The sequence below is a fragment of the Phodopus roborovskii genome, unplaced genomic scaffold (genome assembly GCF_943737965.1).
Source record: "Phodopus roborovskii unplaced genomic scaffold, PHOROB, whole genome shotgun sequence".
NCBI classification, from domain to species: domain Eukaryota; kingdom Metazoa; phylum Chordata; class Mammalia; order Rodentia; family Cricetidae; genus Phodopus; species Phodopus roborovskii.
In genome coordinates, this window is record NW_026126418.1 from 59234927 (window position 1) to 59262755 (window position 27829).

At 35.5% G+C, this 27829-nt stretch overlaps 1 protein-coding gene across 1 annotated transcript in view; it reads right to left on the reverse strand.

Moving 5' to 3' along the window:
* The window catches only part of Arhgap15 (Rho GTPase activating protein 15), a 620277-nt gene that overhangs the window by 310045 nt on the left and 282403 nt on the right, over positions 1-27829 (reverse strand). The window lies entirely within an intron of this gene.

Genomic DNA, 27829 nt, shown 5'->3' on the forward strand with positions numbered 1-27829 from the left:
TGCTGTTGGCTCTTCCCTGACTGTCTTTTTCAAATCTAATAGTCTTGCTATATTTGATTTCCTTTTATGGAGGGCTCTAAAACAAATTATTTACTAAAGAGACTAATGCTGACTTTTGCAAAAGTCCTGTCAGATGGATAACTTTTGGCCGATCTTCCCTTACTATAGTAAAGCTCTATAGGAAAGCCATAAAAGACTACTTTCCTCACAGAGCAAGTATATTAGAATAAAGCTTCATTTACATATTTGAACCTTTTCTGGAAAATATCATATCACATCAGTTTCCAAACTCTTAGTGCTGTTAAGTAGTTGGCAATGCTTAGCATAGCTATCCATTTTTCATCACAGTGGATCTTCTCTTCAGAAAGGAGAGAGGATATGACCCTATGGAAACACCACAAGCAATACTCTTGTGTTCACACATAAATGGCTCCTTAGGGGGAAATTTGATTAGAGTGGGTGTGGACATGCTTTTATATATGAGGCATGATCAGAACTGTGAAGATTTTCCCTTTGTATTATTGACTTTTTTATAGCAAGAGGACAGAGATTTCTCAGTATCTGTCACACATCAAGCCAGCCTGCAGAATTTACAGGATTGGCATTTCAAAAGACTCAGAAGCCAGTTACCTCTTCTCAGCCCTATGTGCTCTAAAGGGTTAATGGTGAAAGATTGCACAGGCTCAAACCATAAATCACACTTCAGGCTGGCTTTACAGTTCTAACCATAAAGTGACAAGGTTAACCCAAAATGGCTCATTCTACAGGTTCCAATAATTTTTATGGCAACACTCAACAACAATTATGTTGGAATGTTTTTCAAGGTATAAATAGACTATAATTTCAATTAACTTGGACAAGTATGGTAATTGTTTGAATACTTAATACAATCCATGTTCATGTGTTGGCTTTTTGGTCTAAAGATTCTGACACTTTTGGATCAGTCAAAATGATAGACGATCAGAAGTACAAAAATATTAATATTTATCAGCCTATCAATTGATATATCAATGTATCATTTAAGTACCTATGTGTACATGAATCTACATATTTAACTATCTTTCCCTGTCACTTATGGCAAGGGATTGCCATCAGAACTGCATGTGTGCAGACAGGCAGTACTACTGAGGACTGCCAAATACACATTCTTAGGTGACATGAGTTCCAGTGTCAATTCTGGTTCCTTCTTCAGTAAAGAGAGAAGTGGCCAAATTATAAAAATGGAAAAATTGGAAGGTAATAGGATTAATTACACACCCTAAAATCTGACAGATTACTGGAGCCAATTACCCTTTCTCTCTCTCTCTCTCTTTTGAAGTAAAATAGCATGTAAAATTTGGGATGGTTCAAAATAGCCATGTGTCCACTAAAAAAGAAAGCCAGGCTGATATTTTTCTAATTATCTGATTGTCATTGCAATGTTCCTTACTTACACAAAATCCCAGAATAGCCTCAGAAGCTAAAATCTAAAAACATAAAGTCACTTGTAACTAACACAACAAAACTAGTAGTGTCCTTAACTTTTACCTTCATTCTAAATTTAAATATTTTGATTACTAATATTTTATACATTTCATATTTGTTATTATACATAGAGAAAAATGTTTCCAAAGCACAAATAAAGTGTAATGTAATACTTTATACCAGTATAAATAAAATATTAAAATTATAAAAGAAACATTAAAAGGAAAAATATACAATTAGATTTACTATATCCTGAAAGTTAATAAAAGAGCCAGCATAGTTCAGTTTTTTCAATAGTAAATTCAAACTGTGGCAAATATGTTTCAGCACCGCCTTTGCCGTTTTGATGCTAGATGCACAGTTCAAAATGGGCTTCTTCCTGCTCCCATAGCCAAGCACAAGCTGTATTTTAAAAGTTTCTGTGTCTAGATATTTTCCAGCATTTATCATACATGCTCAGTGACTTATAAATTCACTCTGGGAAGCTGGAATAAGGAGATCTGTGAATGCAGCTCCTTTGAATCATCCTATCAGAGACATCCTGCTCACATCTTCCTCTCTGACTTCTCGGTAATCTTTGGAGTTCCTAGGCAGTGTGGAGAAGACTGCTACTGCTCTCTACAGTTTAAATGCATCCACTTCTTAATTACAGTCAGTAATTGACTTTGTTCTGCTCCATTCCAGACTCACACAGAAATGTATTTTTCGAATCTCTGCTAGGTAAAGTCCACTTAATTCAGCTTTTTAAACTACTGTTTTTTTATTCTTGCCTCTTCAGAATTTCTGATAAGTGGATTGTGAATCATATTTGTATTTTGAAAAAATGAATCTTCAAAATTTCAACACAAAGGGTAATGGCAATGGAGGATATTGGTAAAGAATGTTAGCTTTTACTAAACCTTTTGATTAAACAGCACATGATTAAACAACCAATTTACAGTGGCATACTATATGGGCAGAAGGGATCTACTGTTAACTCAAGCTGATGTGACCCCTCCTCGTGTGCTATCTGGCAGATGCAGGCTTAAGGTGGGGAAGGCAAGACTTATAGCAGACAGAACAGGTTTTTGTGAAAGCTGTTGGCCTTCCTTCTGCTTAGAATCCCACTTTAGTCCAACATCTAATGAAATCTTGCATCTCTCCCAGGCTACATTTTTGGGGTACGTGTACAGCAAGTCAGCAAAGCAGCTTTTGCAAAGTTCACTAGCATTGTTGATGACAAATGTGTTTAAACACTTGTCTAGAGAAATTTGCTTCAATATTTCTTTGGGGGCGGGGTGTGCAAACAGCATTTATTGGTTACAATAATACACCATAATCTTGAAAGAAGACACCACTGCCATTTGAATGCCTTAGACAGTTTTACTCTAATTGTGGGTCCATCTCAATTCATGTTAGCAACAAATTGTGTCAAAACAAACAAACAAACAAACAGAACAAAACAAGAACCACATAAGCAGTCCACTGACCAACAGGCAGAGTATACACATTCCTGGGGCTTTTCTGAAATTCATTTGACAATAGTTTCCCATGGGCATGGCACTTTGGCCTATACCTTTGATACCTCCAAAGACAGAAGGTTAGTTTGTTAATTCCATACTTCACTGATAGGAGATGTGGTGGGACTTTTTAAAAGTAAGTTGAATATTGTATGTTAACTGAGGTCAACTTCAAAGAATTGTGTTCTATTTTTAAGGGATAACATTTATTTTCTTTCCATAACTGTTATCCTTCTTGATGATTTCAAGTATTATTTTCTGCAACAAGGCAGTACTAAGTTTTAATTGGTATGAACAATAAGTATATATAATGATATTTATAGTTATAAATATTTCAAAGGTTTTATTATCATAGAAATAAACTTTTTAAATCTTCACTTTCTATGATTATTGATATAGATTTATTGTGGAGAATGGGAAAATACTAAATAAAGAATGAAGTTGAAGCTGCTCATGGCTACACAGATTAAACACTGCATACATTTCAACTGAGCCATTATCAGTTTTTTGGAAATAACAACTGAATAAATACTGTAATTATCAATGGGTACATTTATGTGCCAGCAACCATAGTTAACAGATAAGGATTACTGACTTTATTTTCAGTTGAACTGAAACATGCATAGCATGGTTAGTGAAAATAGAGTGGTGTCATTGTCTCCTTTCTCTCTGAAGTGCCACCTATATTAGTTGCACAATAAATGCTATGGATAATTACATGTCCATGGTATGTTTATATGAGAGGGCTTGTTTATAATTGATTACACATCTAATTATCAACAAGAACTGATGAATCATCTGTTAAGTACAGGGAGCAGTGTTTGAACTTAGTGATATATGACCCTCACCCTTAAGAACTGGAAACCTTGGCTACATAAGTCATATACATATAAAGATAAATAACCATAGAAAATGGCATATCCTAGGCCCCAATGTGAATGGCACAGACCATGCTCATGACAAGGAGGGAGTAACTATTGTAGCTACACTTACATCTTGGAATTAGGTGTAACTGTTGTTCATGATAGGTTATTTTGAAAGGGTGATTGTATCAGAACTTTAGGGTTTTGAGGACACGAATACTACCACTTGATATGCAAAGTTAAGCCAGCTTCAGTGATCTCAAAGCACTTAAACATCTCCAGTGCAGCTTCTCTACATCATAAAGTAATTTTGCAAATGAAGTAAATGAGGAAACCGAAGATGCCGTTTTATCAAATTGGCATCATTTTAACTGATAGAATAAAGAGATTGAAAAAAACCTTGACTTCCAATGCAACAGTTGAATGCTCACAGTTGTATCCAATGAAGAGCTACCTAAGTAGACAGAAAAGATACATGACAATTTCATGTCAGCTACAGAAGCTAGAAGAATGACCATAATCAAATTTGTTCACTTGCTTACTGCTCTGCTAAAGAAGGAGCAATACAAACATCAACAGCATCTCTATCCTGATATTTATCTTTTTTTTGTTCCTTTTTCTGCAAATAACTACTGTTTTACTATGAAAAATAATGTGTTTATGGCCAATTTGAGGCATTCATAAATTTCGAACCCCAGAAAGAACTCAAACAACCTTGCATTTAAATGCGTGTCACTCACAATTTGCTTAGACTTAGCATTTGACAAAGAACCCAAGAAGATATTCCATCCTAAGTAGGCTGAAATTATGCATAGGAAATGTATAATAAAAGACGCCAAATGACCAAGGAGACTCAAGGCATATTAAATGATATGGCTATAGTGGTTCTAGAAACAAGTAAGAGGATGGAAATCTGATTACTATTACATTTGGAGATTTTATGATGGTATCATTGCAGTTGAATTAAATTAAGTAGAAACAAAAAAGTTATGTCAAAATATACTAAACTTATTTGAAGTGAACATGAATTATTTTGTGATATTAATTTTGGCCACATATTTATTTAATCCTCAGTGAATAAAATATAGTTGTGTATTTTGACTATGTCATAATAAGATAGCCAGACCTAAAACTGAAGCAATAAAAGCTTATAAAGAATAACAATTCAGGTTAACATTGTTTTCATCTTGTATCATACTCATTGCTATAGATGATCAAGTACAGGTTGTTGTGGGTATGCTCAAAGTTCAATTATAGGGTCTCCAAAGCATTTATGATCACTAAACGAATTATATTATGGGGTCTGTGTCTGTCTCAAATTGCAGTCTTCTTGAGTAACTACAAACTTGACAAAAAAAAATTTCAGAGCAAAGCGTACAAAAATGAAGGATGAAATGTCAGCCTCAAGTGAATGGTCTTCAGTGTGTCTTCCAAAATGTTCCTTTTTTTTTTTTTTTTTTTTTTTTTGTGAGAAAGTATCTGTCTTGTGCTCCCAGTGTTGCTGGATGTTAAGTAAATATATGCTGATTACAAAAAAACGTTGCTTTGGTAACTCTCTTATTAAAATGCATTTATAACCCCCATCTGTCATGAAAGGTTAAAAATTTTATTTGCTTTGGAGAGCAGCCTTAGTCAGGGTTACCCTAGCAAACAATGATAGCAGTCTTCAGAAGTTGTGTGAGGAACAAGCCACTAGAGGCCCACTTTTGTTTTAATTGGCACACACAGACACTTTTCTGGGCTGTCAAGAAGATCAAGCTAATATGCATGGAGGGTGTTATATTTTCACTTTGGGGAGCAGTAAAGCTCCCTTTATTTAAGTAATTTAAATGATAGACTGCAAAAACTTCACAACTCAGAAAAATGTTTTATACTTTCTTAGGGAATATTTGTTTTAAGGGATGGAAAATGTTCTACATATCTAAAAGATGTTGAACCCCATGTTATTATTGCCCTGTTTCTTCTGATACTGTGAACTGTTCCTAAATCTGCATCCACTAAATCAGCCTGGCCACCAATGGATCCTGCATTTCCACAGCTCCCTCTGTATCAACAAATGTGTATTCATTAGTTTCCAGATGTTTATTGGATATGTTTTCAATGCATTTGGGTGATTGATTTGCATGCACATTTATTGGAAACCTCAGTGGTGTTATCATATCAACATAACCTGCCCATGTAAGCAATTTCTTATTTAATGAAAAGTAAACAAATGTTGAGCTACATACTCGACAGATCTCAAGAGCATTCTGAAATATAAGGTTTAAGGACAGCCTTTCAAGAAACAATGCTTTTTAATTGAAATTGAGCTGTACTTTTGACACTTAAATAATTTGGTCCATGAATTCTTACATCAGAGGTTTGTTCTGCATAATGAAGTTGGCCCTATAGTGCACACTCATACCCATGTCCCTTGCCAACTGTTTATTAGCAATATATTTAAACTCCATAGCCACATCACACAAACAGCAAATGAAAACTCAGTTTTTTATTTATCTGTGTTGAAATGTTTTAAGTATCAAGAAACAGTCCCCTTCATATTCAAGAAAATACTGCTCAGCTGATTAGAAGCCAGTTCAGCAGTTCCAAGAGTTGTAACCTGAGCTGAAGTCACCTGTGGTGCTTATATGAACAAATAACTGGAAAAGTGAAGGAAAAAGTTGATGGCGTATGACTTATCTGACTAGTTCCTTGGCTCTTGATGCTTGGGAAGAGTATTCATCTCAATATAAATGAATCATTCCAGGACTTGTATACTCTGCTCCTACTCCTACCATGAGTTCATTTACACACTGAGCTATATTCATGTTTTGTCTATTAACTTATTTAGCCATATGACATTTGGGCACCTATCACCTCCATCCATTATCAAAGTGAAATGACTTTCTATTGTTTTTATTCAATTAATACCCAATGTTAAGATTTTTTTAACTGAGAAACCTAGTGAAGTAGAAACTTCCTGAAATCTTTAAGGGTGCACATAGTGAGGATTCCTAGTATTGGAAGATACAGACTGTAAACTAGCCATCTTTTGAAACTAGGTAAGGCTTCTAGTGGTGGCACTGCATTCTATTCAGCTGAGATGTTGGCTTTGGGGGTTCTATGGAGATCATTTAACAATCCAGGCTGATGCTAACACAGAAGACTGCTCTCTGAAAACTGACAATAGGGTCCATCGTGGAAAACAACATCCATATAGCCCACTGAACACAGAGGTCACAATGGTTCTTGAATGGAGTTTCCACCCCTCTGTTCTAGTCTTTTTGATGTAAGAATGTATTCTTCATGTTATAGAAAGAGAAAGTTGGACACCAACCCAGCCACAAAACCTCCAACCTATAATCTGTCCTGCTTGCAAAATGTGCTGGGGCAATGGTGGCTTAGAAAATCTGAGAGTGGCCAACTCATGTTTGGATTAACTTAAGGCCAATGTGGTAAGAAGAAGCTCATACCCCACATTGCCTGATGGGAAGAAATCTGATGGATAGCCCTAGGTGGAACCAAACATAATTGGCAAAGAAAAAAGCCAATGCAATGATACCTTAGGATATTCTCCTCTACTCATAGATCTGTGCCCTGTCCAGTCATCATTAGACAGGCTTCCCGAAAGCAGATGGGAGTGGGTACAGAGACCCACAGCCACACATTATGTAGATACAGAGCATAAGCTGAAGGTCTCCATTCCCCTTGGAGATCAGAGAGCACCACGAAAAAGCAAAGATTGTAGGAGTCAGATGGAATAGAAAACATGGCTCATTATCAATTCAGCAGGGCTCACATTGATTCTCAGAGACTAAAACCACAAGCAAGGGGCCAGAATGGATCTGCACCAGGACCTCTGTGTACATGTTGTGGCTGTTATCTTGGTGGTTTTTTGTGAAACTCTTAACAGAGAGAGCAGGTGTATCTCTGACACTTTTGACTTCTGTTGGGACTCTTCCTCTTATTGGGATGCCTCATCCAGCTTTGCCTTATTGTATCTTATTTTTTCCTTTATGGCTGTCATCTCTTGGAGGATCACTGTTTTCTGAAGAGAAAATGGAGCAGGAGTCTGGAGAGAGTGAATGTGAGGGGAGCAGGGAGAAGCAAAGGGAGGGAAACAGTGGTTCAGATGTATTGTATGAGAGAAGAATCTATGTTCAGTGAAACTCTGAGAAATAATAAATAAATAAGAAAATTATCTTAAAAATACAAAATATCCATTTCCAAAAGATAGGCTAAATTTATACTTTTCCATGTATCCATTTCATATCTATCCATAAACCCTATGTGTTTTTCGTACTATAAACAGCATGTACACCTTTATGAATATTTGTGTTCATGCCATTCTTTGAAGGACTATTCTCCCCCATGTGGACTGAGTTACTACATCTTTCCCCTTCTCCATCACTTCAGCCATACATATCTCTTCCAGTCCACACAGGGAAGCCCCAGCAAAACGATCTGTGCAATTTGCAACTCTCATAACATCATTGTCATTCAGAAGCTTGTCCGACCTGTGACTTGCGATAAAGGTCCTTTCAGTGGGCTACCACACCATATGTGTTCTGGCTCCTTCTGTTCCACAATTTCCTGCTCCTCAGTTTCCCTTTGCAATTCTAGAATTCAGAGATACAGAAATCATTTTGTTCCCTAACTATTCTACCCTAATTTTCTTCTTTTCCTTTAGATGAGATTGTTCCTGCTGCCAGAACCCTCTGGCTTCCTCTAGCATCTCATCCATATCAATTTAGATTGTACTTCCAATAAAGGCTTCCTTAAAGTGGCCACCCCTAGAAGCATCCACATGATCTGTTTCTCTTTTGCCACACCACACAGCAGAAATCTACATTTCATTTCCCTGTGGATCTTTACATTCTCCTATTATGCTCTAATCACTTTGAGGTCATTGGCAAATGCCTGAGTGTGGTCGTACAGCTGACAAATATAGAAGCTATTAAGATGGTAAATAGATCCACTTTATTCACTGTAGTGAACACACACTATTTTATTGTTTGATATGATGTGATAAATTTAACTCATCTTCTATTACAATAGAATCCTGAAAGGTACAATAAGTTTTCATTAACTCACGTAATATAGGTAAGGGGACTTTGCTGTTCTTCACCATCCACTTTAGCAAGACAGACTAGGAAAACCATTCTGAACATTGAGAAGAACTGTCAAAGGAATGCATTTTCTCACAAACCAACCACAATATAGTCTTCAAAAAATAGTTTTATAAACTGGAGGAGCTAAGAAACACCAAGGATTATTTGGATTTCAGTGCTTTTAATTGCATTTCCAAGCCACCCTGGGTTGGGGAGGGATAATCAATGCTGTCCAGGCATCCCTCTGTGTGCCTTGTAATTCCTACCAGTAAGATGTGGTATAAGAAAATGGACATGATTTCTAGAATTTTGGAGCTAATTCAGAACACATCAGGTCAGTTTCTTAGAGAACAGCAGTGATGGAGAGCTTTAGCCATTGGGTCCACTGAGGCATAGTTACCATTACTGAACAAGGAGACTCTACTGGGAGATGGTACTATTCATGCCACTAATACTTCTAGGTAGACACATTAGCTAATTTTCAGATATGGTGACTTAAGCAAATGAAAGCATTATCACTCATACAAGCCTATTGCTAGTAAGTGCTGAGGTTGTACAATAGGAATAAAAGATGCCTCCATATGTAAGTATTTCTGTGCTATTGTAACATACTTGGCAATGATTTTGAGTGTTTATAAAACATTCAAGAGTTGTTCCATGTCTACTTACATTAATGAGAACACCTGTTAGCTTTAGTGCCATACAGACTTATTTGCATCAGATTCAGGTTTTCACATACTGTACATCACTTTTTGAAACAATTAGATGCTTATAGAGAAATACAGCTCAGGGAAAAACAGAAGCTTGAATGCCTTCCGGCCCAAGACAATTCAACTCCAGGTTTCAGCGAAAACCAGAAATCTGTTAAATTATAATACCGCCACTTAGAAATGAATGTAGGTGTACTTTATAGTTTCTACACTGAGAAACAGAGTCACATATAAAAATCTGTGCCTTATTCCTCAAGTAAAATCACATCCAACTACAATAGTTTCAAGACAAAGATGGCAACAAGTTAGGAACTAGGAAAAGAAAAATTATCTGTAGTCCTAGGGACTGCCTACCAAAAAGCTGGCCTCTGCCAGTCTTCCCGAAGCTTGGACTAGTGATAGGGCATGTGCCAGTGTAAGTGCCTCTCATGACATCTCCAGCCCTATCCTAGGGAGCCCTTCCTCTGTGATGACAGAGCTCAAAGGCACAAAGATGCTGAATCTCCCAGGCTTTTGATCATTGTAACCCAAACATACCAACAAAGAAAATATGAACCATTCTTCACAGAAGCCAGGGAGTTTGCTTTACTACTTCTCAGAGTAAATAATTACAACTTCCGTAGGTCCCACTCTATGACATGTTTGTCAACCACTGCACTTGGGATGTTAAAGATTCTGTGAATTTAAATATTTTCAGTTTTTGAAGAGAGCACTTGTACAGTTCGTAGAATCACAGTCTCTATTATCATCATTATATTTGAGAGGTGCAATATTTACATCAAAATGACTCAGTTGGTGATATATTCTAAAGATAAATGTGTATTTATGACAGAAGTGTGATTTATAACTCTTTTCTCAGACACAAACAAAATACTTCTATGCTGTCTAGTAAACACATATTAGCCAAGGCAAATGTGGTGAATGATTCCCCATGACAAATGCCACTTTGTCCTAGGGAATGAGGGAAGGGAGATCACAAGAAGTAACAGTCTACTTCATCCTCTGCAGTCTGGCCGTGTGCTTTGGGCAGATGAAACAATATTAAACGAGGATCCAGGTGACATTTTCTGTCTGGAATCCAAGGTACATAATTCAAGAAGGAAAAGTAAAACATCGATTTTGGTTTCTGATCATTTTGACATTGTACTGAATAAAGAGTTTAATGATGTTAGCATTTGTATTCTTTACTCACTAGCATCATCATCCATTAAAGGTGATAGATTAACTATTTGTATAGTTGGGGAGCTAATGAATAAGAAGAGAGTTCTCTTTTTCCATTAATTATAAGCTTAAATAAATGGAGGAAATAGCAGTTTATATTTAAAATGCACAAAATATGCATTTTTTCCTATGGAAAAATATCTGTTTACTTTGAGTGGTGATCATTAAATGAAACATGAAGTCATGTATGGTGACAAAGCACCAATGATCTCAGCACATGGGAGTCAGAGGCAAGAGAATTTTACAAATTCCAGGCTACCTGAGGACAAAGAATGAGAAAATTTCTTGAAACAAAATACTTCTAAAATTATAGTTTAGTGGTGTATAATATACATATATGGAGAGATATATAATTGATACAGTGATATATGTACATATATATCCAGAATTGAACAAGACTTAGAAAAAGTGACCTATGATTATATTACACAGCAAAAATGTATTAACTGAGCAACAGGTCACCTGATAACAAGATATCTAGGATGACCTATTACCCCATGCTGTGATAAGTGTGTGCCCAAACCTAAATGAACCATATTCCATGATATAGGATGGTGCTTATGTTGGAAATCGTAGTTTGTACAAATGACAATGTTAGGAAAAGAAATTTGGTTTGCACTGTTAAATAAGGATTGCTGTTAAATAAGGGTCAGGATAAACAAATAGGCCAAATAGATGTTTATTCAGGGAGAAAAAATTTACAACCTAGACAGATGAACACCAGCAAGTTTCACCAGATACTCTCCTCTCCACAGCCCACTAGAAAGAGAGCTTTCTGGCTCCTCTTCAGACCTCCTTCCACAGGTCACTTACGCCCCTGGCTCCACCCCCAATGGGCGTGGTCAGTGCCACAGAAGGAGACAGAGTGAATATCCTACTACATCCCACCAATAGTAAGGTGACCATAGAATGTACTGTCCACAGTGCTGTTTTGAAGCCAACCATTTATACTTTAACAATTCCTATGAACATCTAATAAAATAAGTGTAAACCAGATCTAATTTTGTAATACTGGAACACATGTATTGCTAGTTATACTTCATAAAACACGGAGTCACTTAGGAAGCACCAATCTTGAATGCCAACTAAAGATTTGCCATGGTTTCAACTCTAGCAACTGAAGCAATGCCCCAAAAGTTAGCAGTGGCCTTTGTTCTCAGAAAGTATATACCGTGGGGCATACAAAACCAGCATAGGAAGCAACTGACTCATAATTATGATGGAAACTTAAGATTTCTTATGGACAATGGTAGCTTCTCTGATAGTAAGGTGGAATGCTCAGAGAAAACATTTGAAGAGAATATTAAAAGTTAAGAGATGTTTAATAGTGGAAAAGAAGACAGTACTACACATGGGATAGGAGCATCTTATCCAGAGATGGTAAGACCAGGAAGGTATAGTCCTGGAGGACACAGAGAGGCTCTCACCAGTACTCTTGCCCTTCACTCACCCTTCAAATGGAGTTTCCGTAGCATTTCCTTGTGAGCCATAATTCTTCTTACTTAAACATGCATTCTTTTTTTGAAGATTTAGTGTTAATATGTGTACATGCATATATGTTCTATGTGTATGTAAGTGCAGTAGTTGCCAATGACAGTTGAAGGTATTGGATCCCATTAGAGCTGGAGCTGCAAGTGATTAGGAGTCACTGAATGTGTGCTGGAACTTATCTCGGGTCCTGTAGAAGAGCAGCAAGCATGCTTAACTGCTGGTCCATGTCTCTAGCGCAATAAACACATGTTCTTAAATGATAGTATCAACTAAATTGCATTATTTATTTATTTATTTGTTTGTTTGTTTGTTTTTAAATTTGAACATGATGTGTATCTTAGAGGTATGTACGTGTGTGTGTGTGTGTGTGTGTGTGTGTGTGTGTGTGTGTGTGTGTACTTGTGTGTAAAGCTCTGAGGTTGACAATGACTCTCCACATTAATTTTTGAAACATATTTCTCACCACACCTCAAGCCAATGAGCTTTAGGCTCCTACCTGCCTCCATCCTTCACCAAGGCTGGGGCTACAGCCATGAACATCCCTATGACTGGCTTCTGGCATGGTTGATGGGTAGAATAATCAATGCGTACCTCTGAGGAGCTTGGTCATTAGATTATCTTGAAATAGCCATGATTGTATAGTCAATGACAGCCCAAATAGAGTTTAAGTCTTTGTTGAGTTGGCAAGACAGTAGATAAAGATGCTTGCCAAGATTGACACCCTGAATTTGATTCCTGGAATCCACATAGTGAAATGAAAAAAAGCAATTTCCACAAGTTGCCCACTGGCTTCTATGTGCAGGCCCACAAAATACACAAATAAATAAACATATGTAAGAAGATAAACTCTTACTTATTTCTGGTTATAATGAATCTCTTCGAACAACCTATGTTCACTGGTCTAACTTTTAGTGTTTGTATTCTGTCCAGCAGACATGTTACTCTTCAGTGGTACCATTTCAAACTTTCCCAACATGTCTTACTAAACTATAGCATTCTGTTAGCTAAATCAGGTCAGTTTCACTGTCATTAACCAGATAATTCCCAATGCTAAGCAATACTCTAACTTAATTGAATGATATCTAAGATACCAATGTAGAGCTAACCCCCTAATATCTGAGGTTCTCTTTAAACTAGTGTGCCATTTGTCTTCTAGAGTCCTAGGGATTAAGACTTTAAAGAGAACATTTTTCTCATGAGAACATTTTCTATTATGAGAACCAACACTGAGTTTGTAATCTGCTACCCTTGATGAATGGCTTATAGCATTGGGTCTACAGTTTACTGAGTTTCCTCCGCAATTTTCTTTAAAAGTTCGAGATTTAATTAGATTAGGTTTATATGCAGCTTGTGAAATTTGCCTAAAAGCAGATGGAGGAGGCTCTAAGAGAAAAAATTATTCCACAGTTAAAGGAGCCACTGGCCTGAAGGCATAATCTGGCTTTCAGACAGCTTTGGCCATGATCCATGGTAAGAAATATATTAATGTTGCCAACCCTTATCCGAGTTTCTCTTTGTCTTTTTCACACCCTTTCATTTTCTATAACACACACACACACACACACACACACACACACACACACAGACACACACACTTGTATACCCATTCCCTAGCTCTTCATTATTCCATACATCTATGTTTCATATAGTATTGAATATTTATACTATGTGTATATTTGTTCATTTATATATTTACCTTATATAATTAAAAACTATTCAAATATTATCTCTTTTACTAAAAGAAAAATGGTCTGATATTTTCCATGCCTTTCTATTCTCTCCTGATTTTATTTCATTAAAACAATGCTGGTCATAACTTATCAAACTGGTTACAGGAATCACAGACTTGTCCTGCAATGCAATCTGATGCATGTTTCCTATAGAAATACCGTCTTAAAACCACTCTTTTACAATACCCCTGTTTCTGTCTTTATCTCTCTCTGGGTTTACAAAATACTTTCAAAAGCCTCCATATGTAAGATAAGAGTTGGACATTTGAATCCACAGACTGTCTCCTGTGACCCCTTTGACGTTTAGGGCCAGGTGATCTTCAACTTTGTGAGAGCAGGAGTTGTCACTGATAAGCAATTTCCTGCCACTTGGAAGTACTATTAGGATGTGCTTCTTCAGAATTTGGCTAAGATCCTCTAACTTCTAAATATACTTTAAAGTAACAGTGACTATATATATGAAGAAACAAAGACTTGGGATAATGTGCTGTTTGATTGTATTTGAGATAGTGTACCATGACGAAAGAGGGGAAAACTAAAGGAGCTAAAAACCTGGCAAGCTATCAGAGGCAGTGATGGCAGCTATTGGTTTTTAAGTCTCTTGAATTAAAACAATGAGTGCAGTGTATGTTGCATCCTACAGCTCCTCCATACAAGGTCTGGGAGTAGTTATTAGCATGTGTCTACATGATGGGAGGGAGAAAGCTAAACATTTTAAGTATTATGGACTCTCCTTCTCAAGTTCCCATTAATGCAAATACAGTACATATGGTTTAAGTCCCAAAGGCCTTGTAGTACAGAAATCACAGATGTGAAATAAACACTATCTAAGAACACAACTTCATAGACTTCTTGCCATGAGCAAATGCCCCAGTGTTCTGCAATGCCACAGAGATGCCTGATAGGAGGTTATGACCCCCAAATGGTAATATCTGAGAGTCAACTGCAAATAATTTTTGGTAATTTTGGCAGAAATTTCAGCTACATCAAGTTTCTCTCTCTCTCTCTCTCTCTCTCTCTCTCTGTCTCTCTCTCTCTCTCTCTCTCTCTCTCTCTCTCTCTCTTTGTGTGTGTGTGTGTGTGTGTGCCCGCGCTTGCTTTAACTCACAGAGATCTGGCTGCCTCTGTTTCGCTGGTACTGGAATTAAAGATGTGCACCACTAAGCCTGGCCCACATCAAAATTTTCAAACAACACTCCCACTATTATAACTCAGTATAGTGAAACTTTCACCAACTTCACAAAAGAGCTGCGGCCTATGTTTAGCAGTCTTATTGCATAGCAATCTAGGTGATAAAATGGCAGAATAAGATAAAATGGACCTGGTGTATAACACACATATGGGAAAAATTTCTCAGCTCATCTGAATGTTTTGTGCTATTCCCCACAAGACTGTGTAATTTGGGGTCATGATGCTCTGAGATTGCCTTCATTTCCCCAATGTTTCATTTACTTTTAGTTATATATGTCACATTTGTATAAAATTCTCTGGTTCAAAAATAAGTAAATAAAGAAATTGGGTGTCTTGTATATAGCTGGTTGTTTGCTAAATGCCAAATTGTCAGTATAGTTGAGAAACTTTGAATACTCTCCTTACATATTGATGAACTACATTTTCCCACATGTCCTGTAAGTGAGATTTCAGTATCCATATGCTGACCTGAACTTAAAACTTATATTGGCAGTATTGCCAATTGCTATATACTGTGATTCTAGTAGCTCTAAGAAGCCTCTCTGGTGACAAACTAATTCCCTAAACCTTCTGTCTAAGGTCTGGAATTTTAATTATCATATTTTCCATCCAGATGAAGCCTTTGAAATAGTTAAATGCCTGGACAGTAATTTCTGTAGTTATTGGTTCAGACATCAGTGTACATTGGCTTTTCCAAGAAAGTACTTAAAAACAAATAATTTCTGGTTACATATATGCATAAACACTAAAATATATGAAAAATCATGAAACAGAAATTAATCCCACAGCTTATCATTCAACTCAACTCAAAATTATCTTATTTCTAGATATATTAAGGTACATATTCTTTATTTCTACAGATTATGGTCTATATATGTTTCTATATATTATATATATTTGCACAAGTTTCTTTCATATGTAGGCCAAATTTTAAAATACCCTTTTTGCTACAGCCAGGATATCTGAATCTTCTTCGAATCCCCCATGACAGCGCCCCTTACCAGCAGGAAGTAGTTTGGAAAGAACGACGCCCAAATTCCCAAATATTGTGTATAAATGTTTGTTTTCATTTAATTGGACTTTGTTATATAAAATTAAATAAAATAATAATAATAATAAAAAAAATAAAAATACCCTTTTTGTATTTTGAACCTTATGTTGTGAAGGTTCTTCTGTGGCCCAATCTTGAAGCTTTAGCTCCGTGGCTCTACACCATCCTGTGAGTATCAGCTCCATGGCTGTATACCATCTTAAAGTATCAGTACAATGACCTGAAGCTTCAGGTCTATGGCTCTACATCATCCTGTGAACATCATCAGGTTATGGCTCTACATCATCCTGTGAGCATCATTAGATCCATGGCATGGCTCTAAATCATCCTGTGGGTATCATGAGATCCATGGCTCTACAATATTCTTAGAGCACCAATTGGCTCCATGGATCCTCATTATCCTTCTACAGGGATGTACAATAGCACATTTGTTCTTCAATTTTTTTCATCATATATTTGCTTCTACCTTTTGTCATAATGAATGAGGGACACCAAATTAATATGTTCTTTAAATAAGAATCTTTCATATTTGTTTATCATAAAAGCAATTCTTACAAAGGGAACTGCTGAGTCCAGAGCTCAAATTTGGAAACGCTAAAGAAACACAACATTAATTAATTAATTCGCTAATTAATTAATTAATAATTCTGAAGAAGTTGTCGGAACTTTTCTTAGTTCACCAAAATTTACTTCATATGTTTTTCTTCATATTTTCTTAAGTATAATAATGATAAATAATTAAAGTATTGTACAGGGAAGCAGTTATGTTATCTTTCTATTTCTTTAAGAATTACTCATTTAAATGTTTTATCTTTTTGGATATTTTTGCTAGCATTCTTTAAATTTTTATAGTTTTGGTGAGATTAATCTTTATTACATTGAAGAGCTTTATAAGCATACTAAACCTTAAGAAAATTTCTATATATGGTATCCCAATTTTAAATGATACTTTTTGAAACTATTTATATATTAGCATGCTATTTTTAGTTTATATTATACAACAAACTTGACATTTTAAACTTTTTCCATATTTATATTTTATTTATTAGAATTTTTTCACATTCAAGTATTAGATTGTAACTAATTTTCCAAAAAAATTTTGAAATGCTGCACATGGCATTATTCTTGGACTTGTGTGTGTGTATGTGTGAGAGAGAGAGAAACAGAGAGAGAAACAGAGAGAAAGAAACAGAGAGAGACAAACAGAGAGTGAATTGGACAAAGAGAGACAGAGTTTAGACACTAATGCTTTAAACATTTTCCTAAATATTCACCCTGTTCAATGTAACCATATATTGACAAATCTCCTCTCTTTCCACTGTTTTGTGACTTCCCTATTATTATCAAAATGAATTTTTCAAAAATGCTTATTTACTTGATTCGTGTGTACTTGTGTGTAGGTACATGTGCAAGTATATGTGTTATGGCATTTGTAAAGGAGTTAGCTGTAGATATTTAGGATTAGCTTGCTACCTTTCTTCAAAATTATGCTTACTGGGTTTCTAGAAATTCTTAATTTTCAGCAAACATGTAATATAATATTTCTCATATATATATATATATATATATATATATACCATTTTCAAAATTTTGTAATATCTTTAATTTCTCTTTTGTCTTGATAATGCTAGCTAAAATGTAATTTCTAATACACACACATACACACATAGAGAAAGAGAGAGAGAAAGCATAATGCAAGAAGCTCTGAGTCAGTGCTGAGTCTGCCATTTACAACCATGAGACTTTGCCCAGTCACTTGTCCATATCATACAGTGCTTTGATGTCATCAGTCACCAGGGAGCCAGGATAGCATGATTAAGTACTGCCTGCAAATTCCATGATGGAAGAGCATTTGCCTCTGTTTGCTGCTGTATTCTCAATGCCTTTAATGATTGTGGCACACAATAAAATTCAATATTAGGAAGAAATGCAAACCTAGGGATCTCAGCTATTTATTTGGTCTCAATTTTTCTCTTGGAGCATTCTAGATTTAAACATTAGGGATATATACTACTTAGGTACCTTTATTTTTGCTATGGAAAATACTATTTTAAAGTTACTTGAAATTCTGTGATTAATGTCAAGCAAGATGCTTGTATCATCTTACTCCTTAGCTACTATATTGAAGAATAAAATGTTTCTATGAATTGAGAGCTTCCTGCCTGCTGACTTCTCTTCCTGTTGGCTCCCTCCATACTACCTAAGTCCACAGATGCATATTGTGTCTTTTAGCTTTCCACATGCTTCTTCAGAAGTATATTGTGTATAAACTGCTGCCTTCGGTGATAACTCAGATTCAGCGCTGCTGCCTCAGAGAGGCATTCCATGACACTTCTCCTAAGGATATGCCCTTTTTTTTAAATTTCTAGCCACTTTGGCTCTTTTCAGACTCGATTTTCCCAGGACATTTAATTTAAATTATATGTACTTTTTTGCTTAGTTTACCATAAATATTATCTACCAATATGTAAACCCCATTATTTCAGAGGTTATTTTTTGGTTGTTGTTGTTTTTAGTATTTATTAATATATCTCTAGTTCTCCGAATAGGAATATCTCAACAAATATCCATCTAATGAAATCACCCTAGCTTTTAACAGATATAACAAGTGCCAGGCATTCCCTTCTTTTCATGCAGAGTGAAATGATGAATACAGTGTGTATTTTTAATAAATTTATAAAATAATAGTAGAGAAACATGTGACCAATGACAATAAACATGATGACTAATAGAAACTGTCCCCATAGCTATCGGTGATAGGAAAGTCCTTGTCATTGTAGCTTTGGTTGAAATCTATTGATTGAATCTATTTCTTCACATAGCTATTAAGTGATTACCTTAATGCCTGCTTCCACAAAGGCATTTTATTTTAATATAGGATTAAAGGCTTCATTCCTAAAATAAGAACTACATGAGAATCTTAAAAATAAGTTTTCTAAATAATGTATCCTTCCTACAATATAATCATTTTCATGAGCATATATATATCACTGTCATGAACAAATCCTTATAGCAAATAACCTGTATCTTCTTTAGATTTTCCTCAAATATCATACTTACAAAACCTCCTCTGATCATTTCTAGTCTCTTTTTATGCTGTTAATACACTGCATGTTTTACTCTATTTCATTGTTTAGCATATACCTGGACTCTTTAACTTGAATATAAATTCTACAAGAGTAAAGTGTTTTGTGTTTAATGTTTAACTGCTGAGTCCTATGATAAATCCTAAGACTCAGCATGAGCACATGTCACTGTCTGACACAAAGTAGTAGTTGCATACTAAAGATTTGTCAAACAGGTGGCCTTATATTTCCATCTCATATTCCATGCTTTCTTTCTTCTGGGATGGAATATTGGCATGATATAAGACAACACTGACTGACAGTGGGCATATTATATACATAGGCACATGCAGACTACTGTGAATGAATGGAGCTTTAAGCATGTATTTTTTAGAATAGTTCCTCTTGTGATTATATTCACATTTCTCCATCATCAGCAGCAGAAGTACCACCCAATTTTAACTTTATATTATATCATTAGCTAATATAAAATGTAAAATATACTGAGTATATAATATGTGACATATTACATTATAATTATATAACTACTGAATATAAATTATTAAAATAAATTTTAATTAAAATGCTGTTAATTTTGGTATTCTGCCTTAATTTCCAGAATTATAATAGTTCCAGTATGATTTTTGGTTATATTTAAATTAGCAACATATTAATTTCTTTTCTTCTATTAAATTTTAAAAACCATGAAAGTAAAATAATATAAATTTCTTGTTCTACAGGAGGGGAAGTGAATATAAAAAGTACTCTTCATTATAATGGAGATGTGTAGGTGAATAATCACAAGTCTTTAGAAAGCTTATTCTGAGACATAGGGATAATCTTAAGCCACGAAACATTAACACAAAGCTCAATACATTCAATTAAATACTTGGTTAAGCCAGTTAGAAGACCATTGGAGATGTTCCCATATTAGAATTAACACTTCTAATATGACTGTCTCCATTTCTGCTCCTGACATAAATTAATAAGACTCTATTTGGTTAAAAAAAAAATTCTCTCATTAGTGTCCCATCAAAAATAGCACCATGCGCCTCATTAAATTTAATGAGGTTGTTGTTGTTGTTGTTGTTGTTCCAGGGGTAGGTGTGGGTGTGTGATATATGTGTCAATGTGTTAGACTTGTATCTTCAACTAACATGCTTTAACAGGCAAAGATTTCTCAGAAGCTAGAGATGCTTTAGAGTAAGCTATTTCCAGAATGTGGTGGCTGCCTACTGGGCTAGGTAATAAGATGATATATATCTTTTATTTTGTCTCAAAAGACAAAAGATATTATAAGTAGATTTTTTTGAGGAACTAACATAATTAATTTAAAAATTAAAATCACAATGACAATAATTTAAAGGTAAAACAAACTAGTATTTTTTTTTTAAACACAGGTATTCAAATCTAATATATACATACTGTTTTAAAGAAATACAGAACAGTGGGGAGGTGATGGCACACAAACATTGGGGAGGCAGAGGCAGGCAGATCTCTATGAGTTTGAGGCCAGCCTGGTCTACAGAGCTAGTTCCGAGACAGCCCTGGTTACATAGAGAAACCTGTCTAGAATAATAATAAAAAAAAAAAAAAAAAAAAAAAAGAAAGAAAGAAAGAAAGAAAGGCATTTCGTGTCAACAATTGTATTTGTCAGTATATTATACAAAAAATTATGCCTGTGCCTAATGTAACTGAATTGCAAGTTGGAATTATGTGACACCAGATATCCACATCATCGGAGGCAAAAATTCATTATTGGTATATATTAATTAATGTATATTTATGAATATGTGTACTGTATACACAAAATGATCTATGACCAAAGTGTATTTATGACTAAACTTGGTGAATTTTGTGTTTATATGTGAATTTGACAGTGTAAGCAATGTGGCATAGTAAAGACACAACTGAGGTGGCTGCTCCAGGGAAGGGCCTTGGTCCTGCCTCAAATGATGTGACAGACTTTGATGATACCCCATGGGAGGCCTCTCCCTCTCTGAGGAGTGTATGTGGGTGGGGTAGGGCGATGGTGGGGAGTAGGGGCAGACAAGAGGGAGAGGGAACTTAGATTGGTATGTAAAATAAGATTCTTTTAAAATTAAAAAAAAAATAAAAACCGAAACATGAGAACCAAGCTCTTGAAGACAATGTTGGGGGAATTTGATGCAAATGGCAGGCTGAATACAAGCATGAATCCTATTCTATTGCAGACAAGCAACAAAAGCAGAGAAGGAAAACATGATCAAAACTTTGACTCAATCAGTCAATGTAGATTTCCAAAACACCATCCAGTTTGTATGGAAGCAGTTTAGTACATAGCAAGTAATTTCACAAGCATAGAAAACAATAAAGAAATGTATAAGACCAGTTATAGCCTAAAAGTAAATACAAAATAATATCAGAAATATCAAACACATTGATATTAAAATTTGGGATTGGTTACATTTTCCCATTAGTAAGTACAGCTTTCAAGATTGGGTTAACAAATGACAACAAATCAGCATACTACTCACTGAGACAAACTAAAAGGAGAATGCGGTTGAAAATGAAGGATGTAAATTTATGCTAATGAAGTGTTATAAAAATCTTGCAGTTTCCATATCAGGAAAACAAAAGAAGTTCTAAGGATGAGCAGTATATTGTGAGCCAAATATTTCTATTTTTTTACCAAAATAATTTTCTTCCTTCTGGAGAGACAGCTAGAGCCTCTTGCTTGTTTATGTGTGAGAGACAGTCAACACTTTAGCAACTCTTTAATATTTTGCTGAAAATCCTTGATACTTCCCCCATCTAGGGCCTCAAAAGGCTGGATTCAGACAAACTAGAGGAAAGTAAACTTAAGAGAGAGGGTACAAAAGCTATTACCTTAAAGATAATTACTCAGTGACCTGTCATGAGGAGAAACAAGCTTTGTGCCAAGACACTGAGTGAGGTAATATTTTGTTTGTGCTCTAACAAATAAAACTTGCCTAATTATCAGAGGGTGTAACAAGCTACTAGTTAACAATAGAGTCCAGACAGTGGTGACACACACCTTTGATCCTAGCATTTGGGAATCTCATGCCTTTAATCCCAGAGGTGGAGAGAGGTGGAGATAGGAATACAAGGCAAGTGGAGAAAGAATCTCTCACCTGAGGATTCGTAGAGGCAGGAGGTCAACCTTTTCTGGTCTGAGGATTTTATAGAGGTAAGAACTCTAGTGACTGGCTGCTCTGCTTCTTTGATCTTTCAGCTTTCATACCCTAGTATCTGACTCTGGGTTTTTGTTATTAAGACCAATTAGAATGCATGTTGCAACTGAGATGTGGGATTTGTATTCTCTGGCAGCTACTGCTATATGAAGATCAGCCTGCCTTGCTAAAACATTATTTTCACATAGGAAACAATAATGTCTGATTATAGCTCTAAGTACATGAAGCAAAATTACTTATATATATGGATACATCAGTAAATTCTTCATATAACATTCTTTCTATAACAATAACAAATACATGTTCATATATAACAAGTAAAATGAGAAAAGTTCACACACTGAGAGCTTAATTGCGCATTAGGCCACAAAGAATATATCAACATATATCCTCTAAAGCCACATTTCTTTTATTTATTTATTTATTATTTATTTTATATAACCAAGTCCATTTAAATGAAAACAAACATTTATAGACAATATTTGGGAATTTGGGCATCGTTCTTTCCAAACTACTTACTGCTGGTAAGGGACACCATAAAAAGACCAAACCTAAGAATAATAGGCATAGAGGAAGGTGAGGAAGCCCAGCTCAAAGGTGCCGAAAACATATTCAACAAAACCATCGAGGAAAACTTTCCCAATCTGAATAAGGACATGCCCATGAAAGTACAAGAAGCATACCGAACCCCAAATAGGCTGGACCAAAGAAAAAAGACCCCTCGACATATAATAATTAAAACACCTAGCATACAGAATAAAAAAAGAATATTAAGAGCAGTGAAGGAAAAAGGACAGGTAACATATAAAGGCAGACCTAAAGCCACATTTCTTAAATAACGTGCTCTACAATTAGAAATTATAGAGATGTTGGCACACACCTTAATCCTAGCACTAGAGAAGCCAAGGTTGGTGGATTTATGAATTTGAACACACACAGGGCTACATAGTGAGACTATTTCTTTGTCACCCCACTCGACATCACTACAAAATCAACAGCAAAAACAAAAAAACAAAACCAAAATTAGACATTAAAAAAAATCTATTCCCTTGGAAGTAGTAACATATACCTATATATACAAAAGAACAAGAATGACACTAAAACCAGAATTATTCTTAAAACGACATTGGATGATAAAACTTACAAGAATGGAATCAAAATGCAAAATAGTAAGAAAACTGCCCAAGGTAAATTCATTTATGAAAAACAATAGACATGAGAAAATTATTTTGCATTGATATTTCACATAGATCCATCATTAGCACAGCTAAAAAGGTTGAAATATAATGGAACTAAAAATATTCAAAGATGTGATACATGAAAACTACCTTAACATAGTGAGAGAGATACAAGCTTATAACTTTGTAAGCTACACACATGTGCAGCTCAATGCTAGAGCTCTTGCTTAGCATGTCTAAGATCCTAGGTTTGAGTACCAGTATTGTAAGTGTTTTAGGAGACAACTAAGAATGTGTGTCCTCATACATGTCCTTGCAGAATCACCAGGTTGTATGGCTAACAAAAAACACTATGGACCTCTAAGAAAGAAATATAGTTAATTATGAGAGCACTAAATAGGTTGGTGCTAGAGTTCTTCACATATTCATGTCCCAAAACAGTGGGCCAAATGGAAATGAAAGTGTGGCACAAATAATTAGTACCCAACCAAAGAGTTTAAAAACACTGTTAAGAAAGAAGGACATTGCATAAAATGAAGGATGATGTTTGGGTTGATATCTTCTGAGAACTATAGGGACAATAGGAAATAAAGTACAGTGAACCTGACAATATAAAATGTTTCTTGTAAATGTGTAGCTATCTTTTATTTCATATAGGCCATCTTCTTGCCATGATAAAGAAATGTAAGCATATCTGTGAGGATAATTCATTTTCATGAGAGATATAATAAAAACAGAGACATGAGAAACAAAGGTTGATTAAGACTACAGTGCTTCACATGACCTGTCAGATCTACATGACCCTAACTGGATGGCATTCCCCTACATATGGAATTGGGGTGGGGGGATGGGAGGGGAGGGTGGTTAGGGTGCATGTGAGAGGGCAGAGAGGGTAAAATGGAGGGAGGGAGGAGCGAGGGAGGGAGAGGGAACTGGGATCGACATGTAAAATAATAAATTAAATAAAAAATGCTTTGACTCCAAAATTTAAGTTCAAGGACAAGTTACTGGGGAAAAGGATTTCTATTTTTGTTTCCACAGAAAATGAAAAGATGTGGATTCCTTCCAGACTAATGTGGTTTGATCAAGCCAGACCGCCTGAAACAGAGTACCAGGTGATCCTACATTCAAAACAGCTGGACAAAGCAGCCCTACAGACTACAGTCAGGATTTCTGCACCTTCTTAGAATTCCCCATGATAGCGCCCCTTACCAGCAGGAAGTAGTTTGGAAAGAACGAAGCCCAAATTCCCAAATATTGTCTATAAATGTTTGTTTTCATTTAAATGGACTTGGTTATATAAAATAAAGAAATAAAAAATAATTTTAAAAAAAGAACTACAGTGCAAAGCATAGACAGAAGATGTTGCTCGTGGTTGTTTTGTCCTGCTATAGGGACAGGTACTTTACAAGGTCAAGCTTACAAATGTGTTTGGTAAAGTCCAGACTCCTTTTGCACATTAAGTTGACACCAATTTCATTGCAAACCTGTTTTTACTATACACAACTTGTCTAGGTTTAGGTATCTATCTATCTATCTATCTATCTATCTATCTATCTATCTATCTATCTATCTATCTTCTATCTACCTATCATCTATCTATCCACTAATTAATTTGTGTGTATGTATGCATGTATGTGTGTGTATGTGGGGAACTACATAAATGTTGGGGTTTGTATGTATGGTGCATGTGTGCAAGTGTGAGAGAGACACACACACATATGGAAGCCAGAAGAGAACATGGGGTATCTTTTCTTGTCACTCTCCACTTTATTTCATTGAGACCAGTTCTCTGACAGAAACTGGAGCAAGGCTGGAAACCAGCAAGAGGTACAAATCCTACTGTTTCCACCTAGTACAGAATTAGTATTAAATTCTCTGTCCAATATTTTAAAAACTGTTTTAAGTTTTGGGAAGGTGTGTGTCTGAGTGTGGATTTGATGTATCAGATCCTCTGGAGCTGGGGTTACAGGTGACTGTGAGCCAGTACATGCCTCATGACAGGAAACTGTATTTGGTGATGAATGAATAACAGTTAATATCATACTTAAGCTAAATAAAAATATTTACGTGAACTATGAAACAGAATAAAATTTAATAGAATCCACATATGCATCATCTAATATTTATTTTAAAATTAGGAGTATATTATCTCTTCAATGATGATATGTTCCTAATGACCAGAAAGACTTCTCTATTAGTTGAAGTGTAAAAGCAAACTTTTCAGTCCATGACTGGTTGGCATCTTTTTCTGCCAGTGTGCATTCTTCTTCAATACCTGCTTAGGGTAGCCTTTGATGAATTTTTTGTTCTTACACTTGTCACCTTCCAGAATTTTTCTCATTCTTTCAGTCTCACTGTGACCTTCATCACCCACTCTCCTGATCCCCTCCCTTTTGTTTCCTGTATCCTCTTGTGGCTAGTGTGTGATCACTTAGGCTTCATTTTGTCCTGACTGTTCAGAGACATCAGTGTGTCCCACTCTCTATGGACCACTGCCAAGATTTGTCACCATGATGGATCTGAGTCCCCTTCCTCTAAAGACATTAACTATTTAATACACTTAATATAATGGCTTCAGTTTGCTTCTCAACAGTTCTAAAACCATAAGAAGATTATGATTACAAGGGGTCTTGATGTAAATTGTGGATATTTCACTGTAATATCACATGAATAAGTCCAATAATGTAGCTGTCTACTTTTTTCAACCTTCATATTCAAGGCTTATTTATGTAAGACCCTCACTTTGCATCTCCAAAGTGAGCCTGTGTATATTTGTTTCCCTGGCTTAAAATTATTAAGTGCAACTTATGCTGGTTTTATAACTTGGGGCAGAAATTCAGCAACAAATTTTATAGTATAAATATTTTATGATCTTGGTAAAGTTACATAAGAATTTATGTACACTTGCTCTAACATAATTGAGACTTCTTTAAACTCATTTTTATTTTCCAATTGTATTACACTCATACTTCTTCTCATCTGATTCTGAACATAACACCTCCTTAAATATATATCATTTAACTTTTGTAAAGTTTATTAACTTTATTATCTAAACTTATTTGAGTGATTTTTTATTGTTTCTTAGCAACATGCATATACTTAAAAGTCATTACTATTGTGTTTGTCTGTAATTTTTGAAACTTTGCAGCAGATAGACTGAGAACTAAGTAGAAATTTGGACAAGCTTTTGAAAACCAGAAAACAGAGACATATACGAAGTGTCATGACAATGAGGCATGAGAACCAGAAGTGATTAATGGAGTACAATCCTTAGAACATAGAAGATGGGTTTTGTCCAGTGGAATATTGAGAAGATGTGGTATGGTTAGGTTTCAAACTTGGCTAAGGTATGCTAAAAACAAAATAAGATTGGGTGGGGAAAGACAAAGTTTGAGCAATGTAATAACTTAACATGATTTACTTACTTCAAAAGATAGTGTATCCACACAATTATCAAAATTTACTTATTTCAACCAGCCAAGTGAACATTAATTTGGCAGATCACTATCCCTTTGTTTCTATGCAGTTATACTTGAATAGCTTGCACCTTATCTTGCTTATTGTTGTTGTTGTTGTTTAAATGGATTTAAGGCTCCTTTTCTATCTTTATGTAATTAGATTTAATATTTGTAATTATGTCAACAAAATTGGATAACATTGAGAGGCAGTCATTCTTTTACAAAAAGTAAGTACCCAAGAAGTCTAGCCTCCAGAATTCTCTCAGCCAGATGACAGTCAAAACATAGAAAAACGGAATATTTTCATTGTGGTCCCCAAACAGCCTTCAATTAAGAGAAACAATCGGCTGATGTTTCTAATTTCATGCCAGAAATCTCTGTACAGTGTTTCTGGGTTTTTTTTCTTCCTTCATCCAAACATGAGGCTTTGCCCCTGTGATTCTGTAATTGTTTAATAGCTAGTGGGGGCATGCTGTGAACAGTGGCCCTGTTGTGTATGCATTGCGGGGACGTGCACATGGACCAGAAAAGAATGGACAGTTCCATCTTCAAAATATTCTCACTCAGCCCCTTCCAACTTCCAATATAAAATTAGTCTTGACTTGTTATCCTGGGAAACAC